Source organism: Engraulis encrasicolus, chromosome 21 (assembly GCF_034702125.1).
Source record: "Engraulis encrasicolus isolate BLACKSEA-1 chromosome 21, IST_EnEncr_1.0, whole genome shotgun sequence".
NCBI lineage: Eukaryota > Metazoa > Chordata > Actinopteri > Clupeiformes > Engraulidae > Engraulis > Engraulis encrasicolus.
In genome coordinates, this window is record NC_085877.1 from 16,710,354 (window position 1) to 16,726,720 (window position 16,367).

The 16,367-nt window shown below is 42.9% G+C and overlaps 2 long non-coding RNA genes across 5 annotated transcripts; both read left to right on the top strand.

Moving 5' to 3' along the window:
* Positions 1-5,882: 5,882 nt before the first annotated feature.
* LOC134437575 (uncharacterized) lies at positions 5,883-8,993 on the top strand. 2 transcript variants are annotated; one of them, XR_010032420.1, is made up of 5 exons: positions 5,883-5,935; positions 6,569-6,678; positions 7,138-7,243; positions 7,775-7,873; positions 8,873-8,993. It is a non-coding gene; the product is annotated as an uncharacterized LOC134437575 (long non-coding RNA). The 2 variants fall into 2 exon arrangements; XR_010032419.1 differs by lacking the exon at positions 8,873-8,993 and having other exon boundaries at positions 7,775-8,535.
* A 1,904-nt stretch (positions 8,994-10,897) lies between these two features.
* Positions 10,898-14,608, top strand: LOC134437576 (uncharacterized). Of its 3 annotated transcripts, XR_010032422.1 has the most exons (8): positions 10,926-10,971; positions 11,659-11,707; positions 12,375-12,444; positions 12,640-12,744; positions 13,195-13,273; positions 13,378-13,487; positions 13,763-13,867; positions 14,459-14,608. It is a non-coding gene; the product is annotated as an uncharacterized LOC134437576 (long non-coding RNA). The 3 variants fall into 3 exon arrangements; XR_010032423.1 differs by lacking the exon at positions 11,659-11,707 and having other exon boundaries at positions 10,898-10,971; XR_010032421.1 differs by lacking the exon at positions 10,926-10,971 and having other exon boundaries at positions 11,548-11,707.
* The last annotated feature ends 1,759 nt before the right edge of the window (positions 14,609-16,367 follow it).

Sequence of the window (16,367 nt, forward strand, 5' to 3'; positions counted from 1 at the left end):
GGAGGTTAGAGGTAGATGGATGGGTAGTGGTCAGAAGGTAGTGCTGGAGGTAGTAGCGTGTGGTTGCCCATAGGAGCGAAGGATGGAGGTGTGAGGGGTGGAGTGGAGAAGTTGGATGGATAGAGGTCAGAGTAGTGGGTGGTGGTGGTGGTACAGCTGTTAGTGGTTGGGTGAGGGTTGCACAGGGGTCCGGCTGAAGCGCTGCCCCTGCCCATGTAAACAAGCACTGCCTCAATTAAACGCTGCAAAGTAGGGACTAATTTCTGTGTTCCGGCAATCAGAGAGACGTGGAAAGAGAGAGAGATGTAGAGCAAGAGAGATAGAGAGGGAGCGAGAGAGAGAGACAGAGAGAGAGAGAGAGAGAGAGAGAGAGAGAGAGAGAGAGAGAGAGAGAAAGAGAGAGAGAAGGGGGGAGGAGAAAAGGAGAAAAAAGAGACAGGGTTCAGTTAGTGTCTTGTGACACACACTGAGAGCCTAAAAAACGTTTCAGTCATTTACTCCCGGCCCATTTTTTTACACTTTAAATAAATAAACTGTTTCAGTGGTGGTTGAATGGATAATGGTCCATTGATCTTAATGGTGAGTCAACCTCTCTGACAGCACACCAAGGAATAAAAGTACTACCGATCAGATTTATAGCTATTTAAATCGCATCACTTTCCACTTCATGAGGGCTTAAATCCTAATCTGTGAGGATACCAATGAAAAAACAAGGGGGGTAAATTATATTCTCTCATATAGAGAGAGCTGTTTTGACATTTAAAACCGGTTTTGTGGTCAGAAGCTTGGTCCCCCTAATGAATAAACCATTCTTACTTCTAATGGTAAGGTACTTCTGTAGCCTCCTAGTGCAGATGGGGTCGCCGGTAGGCCTATTCACTATTTGCTGAAAATACTCAACTATAGGGGTACATCATAAGAACATTGCTATCACATTACAGAGAGCCTTAGGTAATAGATTAAGACATGGCCGTTACGATTTTGGTGACAGTAAGGTTATAACATAGGCTCTGCGCGAAGGGGTTAAAGTCCCAGCTCTCATACCCAATGCTTCAATATATGACCCTAAAGGCATGCTTATGAACAAGTCTCATATCAAGACACAAAAGGTCAAGTGGCCTAAGCCTAAATCCTAAACTTAACCATTACTGAAACATTATCACAGTGTCCATCTTTTGCACAGATATACACACAAGCATATACACAAATTGTGCACACACGCAGGAATGCATGCGTGCACGCACAGACACACACACACACACACACACACACACACACACACACACACACACACACACACACACACACACACACACACACACACACACACACACACACACACACACACTAAATATGTCTGCACACATGCACATGCATATAATAGCCCACCTTCCACTATGCCAGTACTACTGTTTATTAATTCTCTCTCTCTCTCTCTCTCTCTCTCTCTCTCTCTCTCTCTCTCTCTCTCTCTCTCTCTCTCTCTCTCTCTCTCTCTCTCTCTCTTTCTCTCTCCTGCCCCTACTCTTCGTCCTCCTCGCTAACTTTAATTAACTTCAACTTCAACTTCAACTTTTCAACTTTATTGTCCCCAGAAGGGGCGATTAGGTGTGCAGCGAGTCATAAGCACATATAGACAGCAACAACATACTGTATACCACAGGACAGACATACGTAATGTGCATTGGTCAATAAAAGGTCAAAATGACCATAAATATGGTTATAAAAAATATAAAAACACATCATGAATAAATAAATAAAAATAAGAACATCATCATACAATTAAATACCATAAACAACACCAGGGATCAGGTCAAGAACTTAATCAGGGGGATGTACATTTAAAAGGGAGATGGCACTAGGGACAAATGATAGCCTAAATCTGTTGGTCTTGACTGATGGGAACCGTGAGCCAGATGGAAGTAGCGGAAATTCAGAGTGGAGGGGGTGCGCAGTAACAGATAAAATGGACTCATCCTTCCTCAAAGTGAATTTTTTATACAGGTCAGTGAGGCTGCTTTGCTGGGCACCTATAATTTTGCCACTGACAGTCACGATTTTGGCAAGGGTGTTTTTCACTTTCACACTGAGGTGTGCCTATGCCTCTGGCTGAGCTGGTATTGCCACTTCTCCTTCTCTCTCATTTCTCTCTCCTTTCTCCCTCTCTCTCTCTCTCTCTCTCTCTCTCTCTCTCTCTCTCTCTCTCTCTCTCTCTCTCCCCTCTTTATCTCCCACCCTTCTTTCCTTCTCTCAAGTTGTCACTCTTTCTCATTCTCTCCTTCTCCCTCCTCCTCTCTTTCTTTTTCTCTATTCCTCTTTCTCTATGTAGTCTCTCTCTCTCTCTCTCTCTCTCTCTCTCTCTCTCTCTCTCTCTCTCTCTCTCTCTCTCTCTCTCTCTCTCTCCCCGCCATTAGAGCTGGCCCACCTCAGCCCATGTACCACATTAACAAACAATTTAGTTAATTAGTTAACCGTGTGTGTGTGTGTGTGCGTGTGTGTGTGTGTGTGTGTGCCTGCGTGCGTGCGTGCGTGCGTGCATGCCTGCGTGCATGCGTGTGTGTGTGTGTGCGTGTGTGTGTGTGTGACAGCAATTTCGGGATGGGGTGAGCAAAATGTGGCCAACTCACTGACTAAACAAATTTATAATTCATCAGTCATTAAAAAGTAAATAATTGTGCCCGAAATCAAGCAGCCTCTCTCCCTTTAGTGCACTATATGCCATTGGCTCTGCACATATCCGTGATGTTGCAGTGTCCCCTTTCTCGACCTAGCTGATAGGTGACGGCTGGAGATACATCCTTCTTAATACTTTAAAATGATTTTTCTTATCTGATCTTACAGAGCATTATAATTGAATTTCCATATGGTACCCATGTGTCAATGTGTTTTTAACCTCTATTGTTTAGTTTGTGTTTTTTATCTTTGGATTTATGTGAGACTTGTCTACTTACAGTGTCTTGTCTGTAATGTCCATGACTGTACTGTCATTTGTTCTGTTATGTTTATGAGATTTGTCTTGTTTTAGCTGTGTTCCTTTGACTTGGTGAATTTAGTGTGTGTTACATGTTTAACAGCACATATTTCACTGTTTTGAGTCTTTTGTAGTCTGATCTTTGTCCATAGTGTCTTGGTAGTTTTGATATCTCTTGAAGAATGTCCATAAATTTCAGTGGGCCTATTTCATTTTCCACCGTGCACAAGGACATTGCTATCATGCATTTGAGCCTGTATATTTGAGCCTGCCCTTCAGCTTTTGATGCAATCTGCAGCGACCGATAAAAGCCTTCAATCGGCCGAGTAATTTAGCGTTTTAAAAGCGTTGTGGTCACGGGCATGCAACATTTGCTTAGAACACCCTATACATGAGTCACAATCAGCGACAACATGTAAGCGCAGGCCAGCAACAACTAGCTTTACTTAAGCTGCATAACATAAAGCAGAATCCTCTTCAACCAAAAACTGCATTGAAACAAAAAGCCTACCCCACAGATGGACTTCAAATGTAGCCTACTGTATCGTATCTGCCCACTCAAGTGAATAAAAAATAAAATCCACTGCTCATCACACACATATGCACACACACAGACACACAAATTAATAGACATACCCACACAGAGAGACACACCCAGCCACTAATATAATTGTATGCGTCACGTGTGTGCGTGTTTGTGCGCGTGAGTGCGTGCGTGTGTGTATGTGTGCCCGTGCCCGTGCTTGTGCCCACCCCCTGTTCAGTTACTGTGTGTGTGTGTGTGTGTGTGTGTGTGTGTGTGTGTGTGTGTGTGTGTGTGTGTGTGTGTGTGTGTGTGTGTGTGTGTGTGTGTGTGTGTGTGTGTGTGTGTGTGTGTGTGTGTGTGTGTGTGTTCAGTTACAGGATGCTATTTTCCAGCTGTTTAAACCGCTTCTCAAATTAGCCGCGCAGCCATTTTGCTGAGAGAGAGGAGAGAGGCGGGCGGGTGGGATAGCGGTAATTACGCATTGATTGGCAGAGCGGCGGCAATTAGTGAGAGGGCCAGGGAAGCCTACGGGGCGGGACAAAGGGGTCAGATGTCCCAGGCCCAGGGAGAGAGATATCTAGATAGAACTGGGTCTGCATTACATTGTGTATATTGGATGGGGGGATTCACAAGTTTCAGGCTCAGCAAAAACTGTCCTAAAGCGGCCCTGGCAGGAATTAGCGAGAGGGGTTTTCACTTATTATTTTTGCAGCGGGTGCTTTTAGGGGGTGCATATTAAAATGGCTGCCTGGCGAGCAGTACTTCTGTCTTCTCCCTAGTCGACTGCTGAGGCCCAGGCACATGGTGTGCTGCCTGCATAGCTCACTTATTGGCTTATTTGGCTGTAGCTTCCTCATTTGGTATACTAGCTCGTAAGGTTTTGGCAACCTGCTTGTGATTGTGTGTGTGTGTGTGTGTTTGTGTGTGAGAGAGGGGGATTACTTTGTAACTTTATCTCTCTCTCTCTCTCTCTCTCTCTCTCTCTCACACACACACACACCTGAATATTGGGTAACACTTTACAATAATGGTGCATGAATTATAACGGAATAATGTTGGAAGTAATGTATGATTTATGGTGAATTAACACATGATTTATGTACATAGTGATATTTAATCTATCATTAGTTAATAAGGAGTCATGACATGAGTGATGAGGACTCACCATTAAGTAAATGTGGTATATCAGAGGGAAATTCGTGGTGTGAATTACAAGGTTAACATATCATGTATTAACATGGCTGATGAAAATCCTGTCAGATCAACCCAGTCATACATGAATCCAACCTTAGTTAATGTTGCCTTTCCAGCAATAATGGAATAATGTTGTAGTCATTAAATGACACTCTAGATCAGCGGTTCCCAAACTTTTTCCCTGCGCACCCCCTTGTACATTTCATTGTGGCTCGCGCACCCCCTTAGCGAATATTTTGGTGTGCTGATGGCCACGCAAATATGGATTCACTGTGCATTCATGCACATTATGCACAGTTTTGAATAATCCTCTTTTCCAAGTTCTGGAGTTAAACTGCACTTCAGATGGACCCTTCCAGCATACAATTAAAAACTAGCCTACTTAAAGTTCATTGATGCTGTATAAAAAACTCTCACCATTGCTCTATTCAGCTCGCGCACCCCCTTATGGCAGGCTGCGCACCCCCAGGGGTGCACGCACCACAGTTTGGGAAACCCTGGCCTAGCCTATGTTTAGGCTACTAGTGTGGATTTCTATGACCAGCCGAAATAATCAGCCCATTGCCAATGTGCATAACAATCCTCGTGGAGCCAGTCATCTCAACCAGGCAATGGGCAACTTCAGAGAAGCTACAGAGCATTGTCAGGAACAGCGGCTGTGGCGTTCGACACTTCCTTCGTCACCTGCAGACTGCGCCTTGAAGCAACCTCCCCAGGCCATCATAGTAGCCTACACCCCCTCCCCGCAAACACAGGGAGTCACGTTTCATTCTTATTACCTGCTCCCGTCTTAATGTAACGTTTCGTTTCCCACCATCTGCATTCTTTTAGCGGCTTATTTAAGGTGTCTCTCGTTCCGATGTGTGGTCATTAGCCAGCCATCACCAACGCCCTGAAGGGAGCCAGCCGAAGGAGTTTCTGTGGCGCTGCAGCGACGACTTCCACATTTAGTCAGTTTTTTTTTTCACGATTTCAATGACCTTACTTCTTTATAATGTATAAACGTATTTCAGTTCAAACCGTAACCAAATATAGGCTATTATATTAATAGGCTAGCTTACAATTAGAGAATGATAAAATAAGACCCTTGTGGTAGGCCAAACGCCAAGTCACCACTTCTCAAAACTGATAATCATACTTACTACCAGAGATTTTTTCTAAAGGAGCAACAGTATCTCTGCTTCTACCCAGTGACGTGATTGTGCCCAATGAAACAGGAGGCCTCGATTCGTGCAGAAGATAAGGTACGTAACTGGGATATAAAATATGTATATGTTAGAAAACTATTTAACCTCATAGACTAACCTTGTATACGGTACATTCTAACAACATATTTCTTAAGTTTTGAGTCATTCACGTTCATTTGAAGCGTAATCCCCCCCCCTACTGTGGCTAGTTTGGATGAGACGACTTGACCCTAGCTAGAACAACATAAATAAATGACAGCTAGCTCTACACTATTTCGGCCATTCGTTAACGATCAGTGTTCAGATAACTAGCGCAAACGTGCCAAGATATATTGTATTCTCAAAAAAACGCTTGTGTTGTGCCATGGCTTATACGGTGATGACGTTTGAGATTGTAAATTTACGGGCCACTCGTAAGGCCCATAAGCTTAGATGTGTCTATGGTAAGGCCGACCTGACGAGATAGCTGCCTACTGAGGTTTGATTGGATATGGACATTGTTTATTTCAGAAGGAAAATGTTTGGAGTGGAATTGTTTGGAAGACAATCTTGGGACAATTTTGCTCTTTGGGTCTTTGTGCCAACCATGCCAGCTATCCTAGGGTGCTCTGGGAACTTCTTAGATCTGTTTACTGTATGTACAGAAATACGCATTTTGTTTACATAAAATCCCTGTCATTTCACCACTAGGTTTGAAACCCAGACAGCACGAAGCATCTTGCCGACGTCAAAATCAGATCAACAGACAGGGACATCAGCCTTCTCTTGGGAATAGGCCAGATATGCCAGAACAAGAAATGGTAAGTCTATCACTACATAAGATCCATAACAAAATACTCCTAGTTAAATCTTAAATGTGACCTGGTGGCATTATTGCGTGAATGCTTATGTTGAACACTTAATAAATAAGATCCTCAAGTGTGTAGAGTTCGTTATTTATTTACATTTTCCTCAGCATAACTGTACAGCTGACACCACTGCCTTCTGTATCATAACAAAGCCTGTCACTTCCACGTTTCGTTCTTCTTATGTGACCGAAGTCACTGGCTACTGCACCAGAGAGAGGGTCTCTGCACTCATTGCTGGTCCTATGATGCCATCTATTGGCGAAAACGTGCAACAGCATAATTAAACTAAAAGACAACTTCTGACAGGACAACAAAAAGACAGGGAGTGAGAATAAGGGAATAACAAAAAGACAAAATGGGGGGTCCACTACACTTGCATACCTGATTGTGATGCTGTCACTCATTTTCTAGTCTATATCTTGGACTGAAAAAGGATGCTTTGCCCCTGCGGTTGTGAAGAGGATGCTGTGGAGGTGGCAGCATGAACGTGTCACACAGACATTGGCTAAACTACTCGGTAGGTACAACGAAATAAAAGAAACCACCCCCTCAACCCTGTTTATGCTGCACTGTACCTATTATAACCAGTTTTTATATAGACCATTATTTGAAATACTACGAGAGCCTTGCTGTTAGGATACTGTACAGCAGGGATGGGCAACTGGAGGCTCGGGCGCAGGACAGTTTTTAACCCCCTATAAATCAATAGTGTAAGCATTCAGGTATAAATAAAGAAAAAGTGAAGTATCCTTTTGTAAATTCAAGTGCGTGGTGATGTGGCCCACTGATTGTGGTAATTAAAAATGTTGGCCCACCTTATAATGAAAGTTGCCCACCCCTGCTGTACAGCCTACATCACTTGTACATGTCCTTACCAAATATGACACTAGCTAGCTAAATGTAACTAATATGGCATTGTGAAAGTTGTATGCCGAAATGTAAACCATAATATTAAATTGTGATGGACAGAATTCAACCAACATATTACATTGTGAATGTAGTTGCACAGTGATACTGAGACCGACTTATTCCTGTCTTTATTTGCCAGGCTTCTACACTTGCCCTCAGAGTTCACATATGGTGAAGTGCACAGGTGTCCAGTCAGGTTCAGACTGATGCTGGTAACAAGAGGAAAACATGCTAATTGGTAAGTGAGATCCCTGCTCAACAAAAATCCACACAGCACAACAAGTAAGCCTAGTTTGTGGTATCAAATGTAAAATGGAAGTTTCATCAAAAAGTTGTAGAACACATCTGAATAAATTGCAGGCCATCAAAGTTGTGAATGGGCAGGGAAAACACAACCAGTAGGCTTATGAATTACTTTGACTCAGCACAGCACAGCAGATGCGATGCTACCATTCCTTGGGAATATGACACAGAGGTCTACTATTCCATTGTAAATATTGACTGGAAATGTTCATGTTTCAACTGTTTTAAAAACATTGGACTCAGGGGAAAAAATCTCTAGGTGTATATAAGTGAAAGCCCACCTTTGCCATTGTGACACAGCACACAAGTATACACTGCACACAACGAAATTGCATTTTATGCCTCACCTGTGCAAGGGTGCAGCCTACATTGGCATCCCAAGGGAGCAGTATGTTGCAGTGTGGCGGGAAGGTACCATACTTGGGGTACCTCAGTCATGGAGGATGGTGGAGAGAGCACTGGTTAATTACTCCCTCCACCAACCTGGCGGGCTGGGAGATGAACCAGCAACCTTTGGGTTGTTCAGCCCTGGGCTACAGGACACCCTAACCGCTTACCAATGACTGCCCCACTTATCCTTGACTGTATATAAAAAATACCACAGAGTAGCGAGTACACTTTTAAATTAAAAGGGTCAATATAGATGATAGACTTTTCATCCACAGGCAGGTAAGGCCTATATTGAAGGCAGCCAGCTTCAAAACAGACCCCACCTTCTCTTTGTCACCTGAATATAACTTAATTGTACTGCAAATGTCATTCCTAAGATTCATTTACAAAATGTGTTTTATTTCATGTGAAGCTGCATAACATTGAAATTATGTCGGGGGGCCCGGTGAAACGGCCCTTGAGACATAGGTTCCCCACCCCTGCTGTAGGAAGAGCCTGTAGACGGTGACACTTCAGACATTTGACTTTCTAGCTCTTGTCACAGGTCAGTCCATGAGCCCACGTCTTCAGGTCATGGGCCTGAGAAGAATCTACCGTTACAGGGGTCAGAAGAGATCCTCAAACTGTAAGTTAATCTCATGATGCTTTTTAACATAAACATTTGACACTCACTCTCCCCACAGGTCAGTTCATGAGCCTCACTTTTATAATATATGTGCAGCTGTGTGTCAATGGTTGGTATGCAGTGTCGCTGTTTTTTTTTTTTGTTTTTTTTTTACATTTTATGTACTGTTTGTCTCTTGTTTCTGTGCTGTTTCAGATGCTGACATTACTACCCCTGTACTTCAAACCCTCTGCTGCCACTGGGTCCTCAACGAGAAAATAAACTCCCCCCCCAATCCATTCCTTTTTCCACCGTCACATCACACCATGCCTATGCACATTAACACCACCAATGAGCCTAGAAAACTAGGACAACAGTGAGGATGAATTTAGAAACCGCTTCCACGTATTGTACTATTTCTGAAAAAGCATTGGTATTGGCCTTCTATCTCCACGTAGCCATATCAAAAAACCTGCCTAAAAAAAAAAAAATCAATTTTGTCGTGTTTCCGCTTAAAAAGGAATTTAGAAACCGCTTCCACGTATTGTACTATTTCTGAAAAAGCATTGGTATTGGCCTTCTATCTCCATGTAGCCATATCAAAAAACCTGCCTCAAAAAAAAACAACAATTTTGTCGTGTTTCCGCTTAAAAAGGAGAACAAAATATCCACATGTAAAATTATCCTGCTACGTGGAAATGGCACCTTACTAAATAAATAACAACTGCATAGTTATTCTGTTCAATTTATGAGTAACTATGTAAATTATGATTAACTTTTTGGCTGATATGGGACACTGCATGAAAAGAGGAATTTGTGGATGAGTTTTGCACCTTAAATTGCCTCATACCTCAAGCCACAGCATTTGCGGCTCCCCCATGCCCCCCTCCCATCCCCTTCTTAGAAGAGCCTTTAATATGTAAATGCCAGTGATCAGGTCGGGAGCTGCCCCAGTCAATTTCAAGTGGGGTGGGGTGGGGTGAGGTCAGGTGGGTGGGAGGGGAGTGGGGGGTCGGCAGGCCTGTTTCTAGGATTTTGGGGTCCCTAGGCAACGGGATTGTTGGGGGCCCAAGGGCATTTTTTGGCCTTTTACTAAAATGTGTGTGTCTGTGTGTGTGTATGTTTTTTCACGCTGCCCAGTGGTGTTTTTCAGAATCACTAACCATTAAACCAGGGGTAGGGAACCTATGTCTCGAGGGCCCTTGAGGCGGTTTTATCCGGCCCCTGATATCATTATAATGTTTTGCAACTTCACATGAAATAGGCCTATGACATATTTTGCAGGCCTAAAGGAATCTTAGAAATTGCATTTCCAATGCAATTAAGTTATATTCAGGGGACCTAGAAAAGGTGGGGACTGTTTTAAAGGTGTCTACCTTTAAAGATGTCTATATGTCTATATAGGCCTAAATTTTATGGGGAAATCCTGATTTGTGTTCATAGTACGGCCCCCGGAGGATTTTATGACCATGGTAGGAATTTGAAGTGGCCCCTCGAATGAAAAAGGTTCCCCACCCCTGCATAAACCTTTCTACTAGCCACAGCTTTGCTGTCAGTACATTTTATTATGATACTATAAGCTCAGAAATTAAGTTGATCAAACAATTCGATCTGTGCTATAAACATTTAAATGAACCTACAGAATAGGCTATCAAAATAGAATCATCTGAATGATCTTTCTTGGACATAGGCCTACATTTTGAAGTGACCCTTCGAATTAAAAAGGTTCCTCTGCTGCTTTTGAGGAAAAACATCAATGTGCTTGGCCACTCTGGTTTTTAAATGGTATTCTGAACTAAAGCAAGTTGAAAATAGACCGTCTCTGGTTAAATTAGTTCTACACCAAGCCTTTAGGTGGCAGTAAAACTAATTGGCACAATGCGAATTCCACACACAAGCCACAAAGAAGCCATCAGCCGCGGTCAACATCACCTTCCTGATTGAACAGAACCACGCGTTGTCTGTGTGGTTTACAAGTTTCTTGGCGATATGAGGGAAAAGTTCCTCACATACCAACGGAAAATGGGCGTCATATACATGTAAGTACATTTTACTCAACTGTGGTTTAAAGTTTCAGTACTCAAGAGCGATTGAATAGCTCCTCTGAACACAGATCCGCCATTGCTAAGTTATGGCACAGCCGTTTTACATAGCTGGTAGCTCAAGTCCCCTCAATGTGACTACACTAGTTGCTGTTGTACGCTAGTAAATTCTGATGACTTGCGAGCATCGTAATGACAAAATGCTGTGGTGAAACGGTGAATATGTTAAGTATACTTGTTGATGGTAAATTGTTTGACATTGCTCGTTCTCAGTTGCCTTTCCCCTGCCTAAAGATAGACAAAGGCTACCGTTAGCATGCTATTGCGTTAGCTCATCAACTAGATTCTGGGCACTGCTCATTTTTCACGTCTGCCCGGTATTTCGCTGATGAACTAACGCTTAGACGCCTTGCCAATGTATTTTACAGCGGCAAAAATGCATAGGCGACGTTGGAAAGACTGGTGTGCCGTCTGGGTATGTTGGTTTTCAGTGCTGGGCAGTAGCGAAGCGACTAATTTAATTACATTCTCTAGTAGCTTTGTCGTAGCGTCACTAATCGCTACTATGTATCGAGTAGCTAACATCCCTGTAGTAATGCTATTTTTCCTCAAGTAGCGACGTTTTTGTCCCCCATCGATTTTACTCAATGATTTTTGTTTTACTTTCTCTATCCTGAAACCTAGGCAGTCACACAGGGGTTCCAAGACCCACCGGCGTAAAATCAAGTCAAAGGTGGGATATAATTTAGTTCCATGCTACTTTGAAACGGTGGTAGATGGACACTCCCAACTGAGATCGCTCCCGGACGTGAAGTCCCAGGTGTTTCTATCACTCCCGGACGTGTAGTCCCACCCGATTATATTTCACGTATTATCATACACTGCCACATACAAGCAATTTAGGGTTAGGTTTAGGGTCAAGGTTAGGGTTAGGGTTAGAAACAAAAAAACTAACATCAAAAAGATAACTAGCTCCGTTATATGGCGGTGGAACCGATAGTCTGGCTAGTGGGAGCGAGCCGACAGGGGAGCGTCCTGCGTTGGGAGCGTCAATCAGGGAATCGTTCTCAGTAACGCGAGCCCAATGTATCAGCGCGAGCTCAATGTCGACCAGAGTGGTCAAGTTGAGCACGCCACCCCGAAATCAATGTGAAATACCCTGACATTTGCAAACAGTAGGCAACCTGTCCTTAAAAAGTATGGGTCCTCAAAACAGCACTTGTTGCACAAATATGTGTAGATGGCCTCTTCAAGAAATTGAAATTATGTATGGTCACTTTTTCTTATTGTTTCACGTGGAGGTCTACTGACCTTGTCTAAATAATGTAGGCTAGTTTATGTCCATGTATTATATTAGGACCCAAGGTTAATGGGTTATTCTATTTACCATGTTTTCACAGGCTGCTGTCTCATAATATGGCGAAGACGAGTCACCTGAAGGCCTAACTCGCCATAGAAGACTGAAAGAATGTAAGATTAACTTCTTTGTGACCAATATGACTTGCTCATTGATACATTTGCTATGTCAATATGAGGTGCATGGCAAAGTATTTAATTTATTTGTCTCGCTTCTAGGAGCTGTAGAAACAACAGGGTGTTCTTTTTCAGGGTATTCTTTTTTATAGAACTGGACAGGTCATTTATTCGTTACCCTTGTTTTTGAAGTGTCCTGCAGGATGCTGTGTCCTGCAATCCTGTGTACTGTGCTACAGACGCATGTGGAGGTCAACCCAAAATGGGCACAGTCTCACCGCAGAAGAGTGAAAGAGGGTAAGCTTAACCTATAGCCTACGTCAGGGTCGGGGAACGTTTCTCATTCGAAGGGCCGCTTCAAATTCATCCGAGGGGGCGTAAAAGTCCTCCAAGGGCCGTACTATGAACACAAACCAGGATTTTCCCTTTCACTTTAGGCCTATATTGAAGGCAGCCACATTTAAACAAACACCACCTTCTTCAGGTTCCCTGAATATAACTTAATTGTATTGCAAATGTATTTTCTAAGATTCCATTACAAAATATGTCATATTTCATGTGAAGCTGAATAGCATTAAAATTATATCGGGGGGCCAGATAAAACTGCCTCAAGGGTCGCAAACGGCCCTAGAGACATAGGTTTCCCCACCCCTGGCCTACATTGTCAATATGACTTGTGCTACTTTATAGATAAGTAATCAATGCTGTGCATTGCTATGTTTTGATTTATTTTCTTACATCCTACAGATCCTGGCAGGGAGACGGTAGTGTCCTGCAGAATGGTGATGGGCCAATCTTACAAGAGACCACAGAAAACTGATATAGTGTAAGATAATCCCTGTTGGGCTCAATAGGTCTTGCTTATTGACATATTTGCTATGTCAATATGAGGTGCATGGTTAAGTATTTATTTATTTGTCTCGCTTCTAGGAACTATAGAAACAACAGTGCCTGCTGCAGTATAATGAGGACACCCTGAGCAGAGAGCTCCAATAGACCCAGGTCCAGTGTCTTGGCAGGGTGAAATGGCACTGATATGGGTATGTACTAATGTCAGTTAAAATGAATGAATGAATTAATTCTCATATCTGAATAATGTGAACACTGGATTTACCACACACACACACACACACACACACACACACACACACACACACACACACACACACACACACACACACACACACCCTAGGCCTAGATGATTTGGACCCAAGGTTACTTTTACCACAGCTCTGGCACATCAATTTTCATTTGTTTAATAACTGGTCAGGTAATTTATTCATTCCCCTTGTTTGTTTTTTTGTTTTTTTTGTAGTGTCCTGCAGGATGCTGTGTCCTGCAATCCTGTGTGCTGTGCTACAGACGCGTGTGGAGGTCAACCCAAAATGGGCACAGTCTCACCACAGAAGAGTGAAAGAGGGTAAGCTTAACCTATAGCCTACGTCAGTGGTGGGGAACCTTTCTCATTCGAAGGGCCAATTCAAATTCATCCGAGGGGCCGTAAAAGTTCTCCAAGGGCCGTACTATGAACACAAACCAGGATTTTCCCCTTCACTTTAGACCTATATTGAAGGCAGCCACATTTAAACAAACACCACCTTCTTCAGCTTCCCTGAATTGTTAATATGTAAGTGTTGAGTGTTAATGTTAAAGGAACAGTCCACCATTTTTCACATATATGGAGTATTTACATGCATGAATGTGCATTTCATTTTGGTCTGTGTTTTCATTATCTAGTTTAACAGTATAGTATAGCGTTTCTCGTCTCCAGTTGGCCACAGCAGCTCCCATATGGCTCAGTTCTGATTGGCCAATTGGAGATGAGAAACGCAGGCGGGGGCAATATCGCCCTATTTTACGCAACATTGCGTTGGGGGCTATATCAAAGCTATTGAAAGTATTGTCATGTTCTGTCTGTAATTGACAAAAAATGAGATTGGAATTGACGACTGTATCAGCTGTCAGGTCATGTCTCAGGATTGTGTATTTAGTAGCTCCTCTCTTTTTGCAGCTTTAAAACTTAAGGCCACCGCTATGGAGGGAGCGGCTGCAACCGCCACCAGCGCAGCAGCTGCCCAACAAGCTCGACCCTCCGATTCCTCCACCTCCAGCTCCTCCACCTCCTCTTCAAGTGACTCGGAGCCAGAGAGGAAGAGAAAGAAGAGGAAAAAGAGAGAGAAGAAGAGGATGGAGAAGAAGCAGTAGAAGAAGAGGAAGAAGGACACAAGCACAGACAGACAGAAGGAGAGAACTTGCGAACACTTGCACCCTATTATAGTCCCCAGTATAGTCCCCTTTTAGTGGACTGTCCCAACATTTGAACCCTAGAAAGAACGATTTATGATACAAACCATAAGACAAGTTCCTCTGTGAACTAAGGTGTAGGCTGTCAGAGCTTAGCCATGCCCTGAATCTAGAAACTCTACTTAATTATTATTGATGTAAGTAATCATGGTAGGAGTAGAGTGAATTGCAAAGGCAACAGCAACATTTTGTCCGACAATGTATGGACAAATGTCCGTCACTACCAAAAACTATTTTGGAAGACTGAAATCCTGTCCTTGCAAGTCATTGATCATTACAAGTTTGGAGAGGTTATAAAAGGTTATAACATAGCCTCTGTGCAAAGTGTTGAAGAAACAACAAAAGCAAGGAAATGTGCCTTGCTTTTCCAATAATTTTGGAGTGGACTGTAAACTGTCCAGTGTAGTGTATGGGTCATGTTCACACTACCTCTTTTGAAGGGTACCCTGTCCACAAAATGGAAAATCTTCTTGCAGGGCTGCCTTGATAGCGCCCTGGTGACCAGGAAAGCCAGAGGCTCCTCCAGCGACGAGGGAGGAAAGACTTCAGCCGTCTCCCTATGCATCTCGTGCAGCGTACACCAGACTTTTTGTGTTTGTTGGTTCGCCAGGGGAAACTGGGACCAAGGTACCGTGAGTAAAGCACATTGTTAACCAAAAGGAAGAGACATTTAAGTTTGAGTGTGGCCACACATTTTCTGTCATTTTCATAAATCGCCCTAGGTGGCTAAAGAGTATTTTCTTTGCTGTTGATGGAATCTGGGGATAACTATGCGTGGGTTATGTTGAAATGTATGTGACCTGTTGCTGTGTAACTGCCGCGGTTTGTCAGGAGAGGGATTTTTTTTGTGTGTAGGCTGTTCTTGTAAAAATAGTGGTGCATTAAGTCTTAATAGTGGCACATACTTTTTAAATATCCCAATTTCAAAAATTGCGGTAGCCTAACCTACTTTTGAGGGGGCTAGCTTGCAAGAAAGATTTATGCAGAGTGCCAGGCCTTGTGGATTAAATTCTGGCTAATTCCAGTCGTCCTTATATGAGGGGGAAATTAATTGTAAGGAGTAGAGCATATCAATGCCTAATATTGACTTGGTGGAAAAAGGTAGGGAAGAACAACGTTCATTTCAGCTCTTGTGGTATTTAAAGTGTCTCTTATCAACTGGCTAGCTGCAAGTCCCGTGACAAGGAAGTTGTTGCTAACTGTGTCTACTAGTAAATAAGGATTTGGTGCCACCTAGTGGCAAGCCGTGCACCTAGCAATGAACAAACAATCAAACAGACCACAAACTCAGGATGACATGCCTATATGTGGCGGAGATGATGATGAAAAAAATGATTTAAAAAATCCCTGGTATACAGTCAGGAGCTAATGATGAAAAAAGATCAGTATAACATTTCCCAATCAATACAAGGGGATAATTGTTAATAAAATTTAATGTGTGACAGTGGCACCAGCTCACTGATAGACTCCCCACCACAGGTCCGTTCCTTATACCAGAACACACTGCAGCAATATTTCTCACAAAGAGCTACATTCAAAAGATTAAGAACACTATGCATAGTATAAATAATACCGGTAATAATAATATCAGCTTTCCAACAAATGAGTTTCAACAA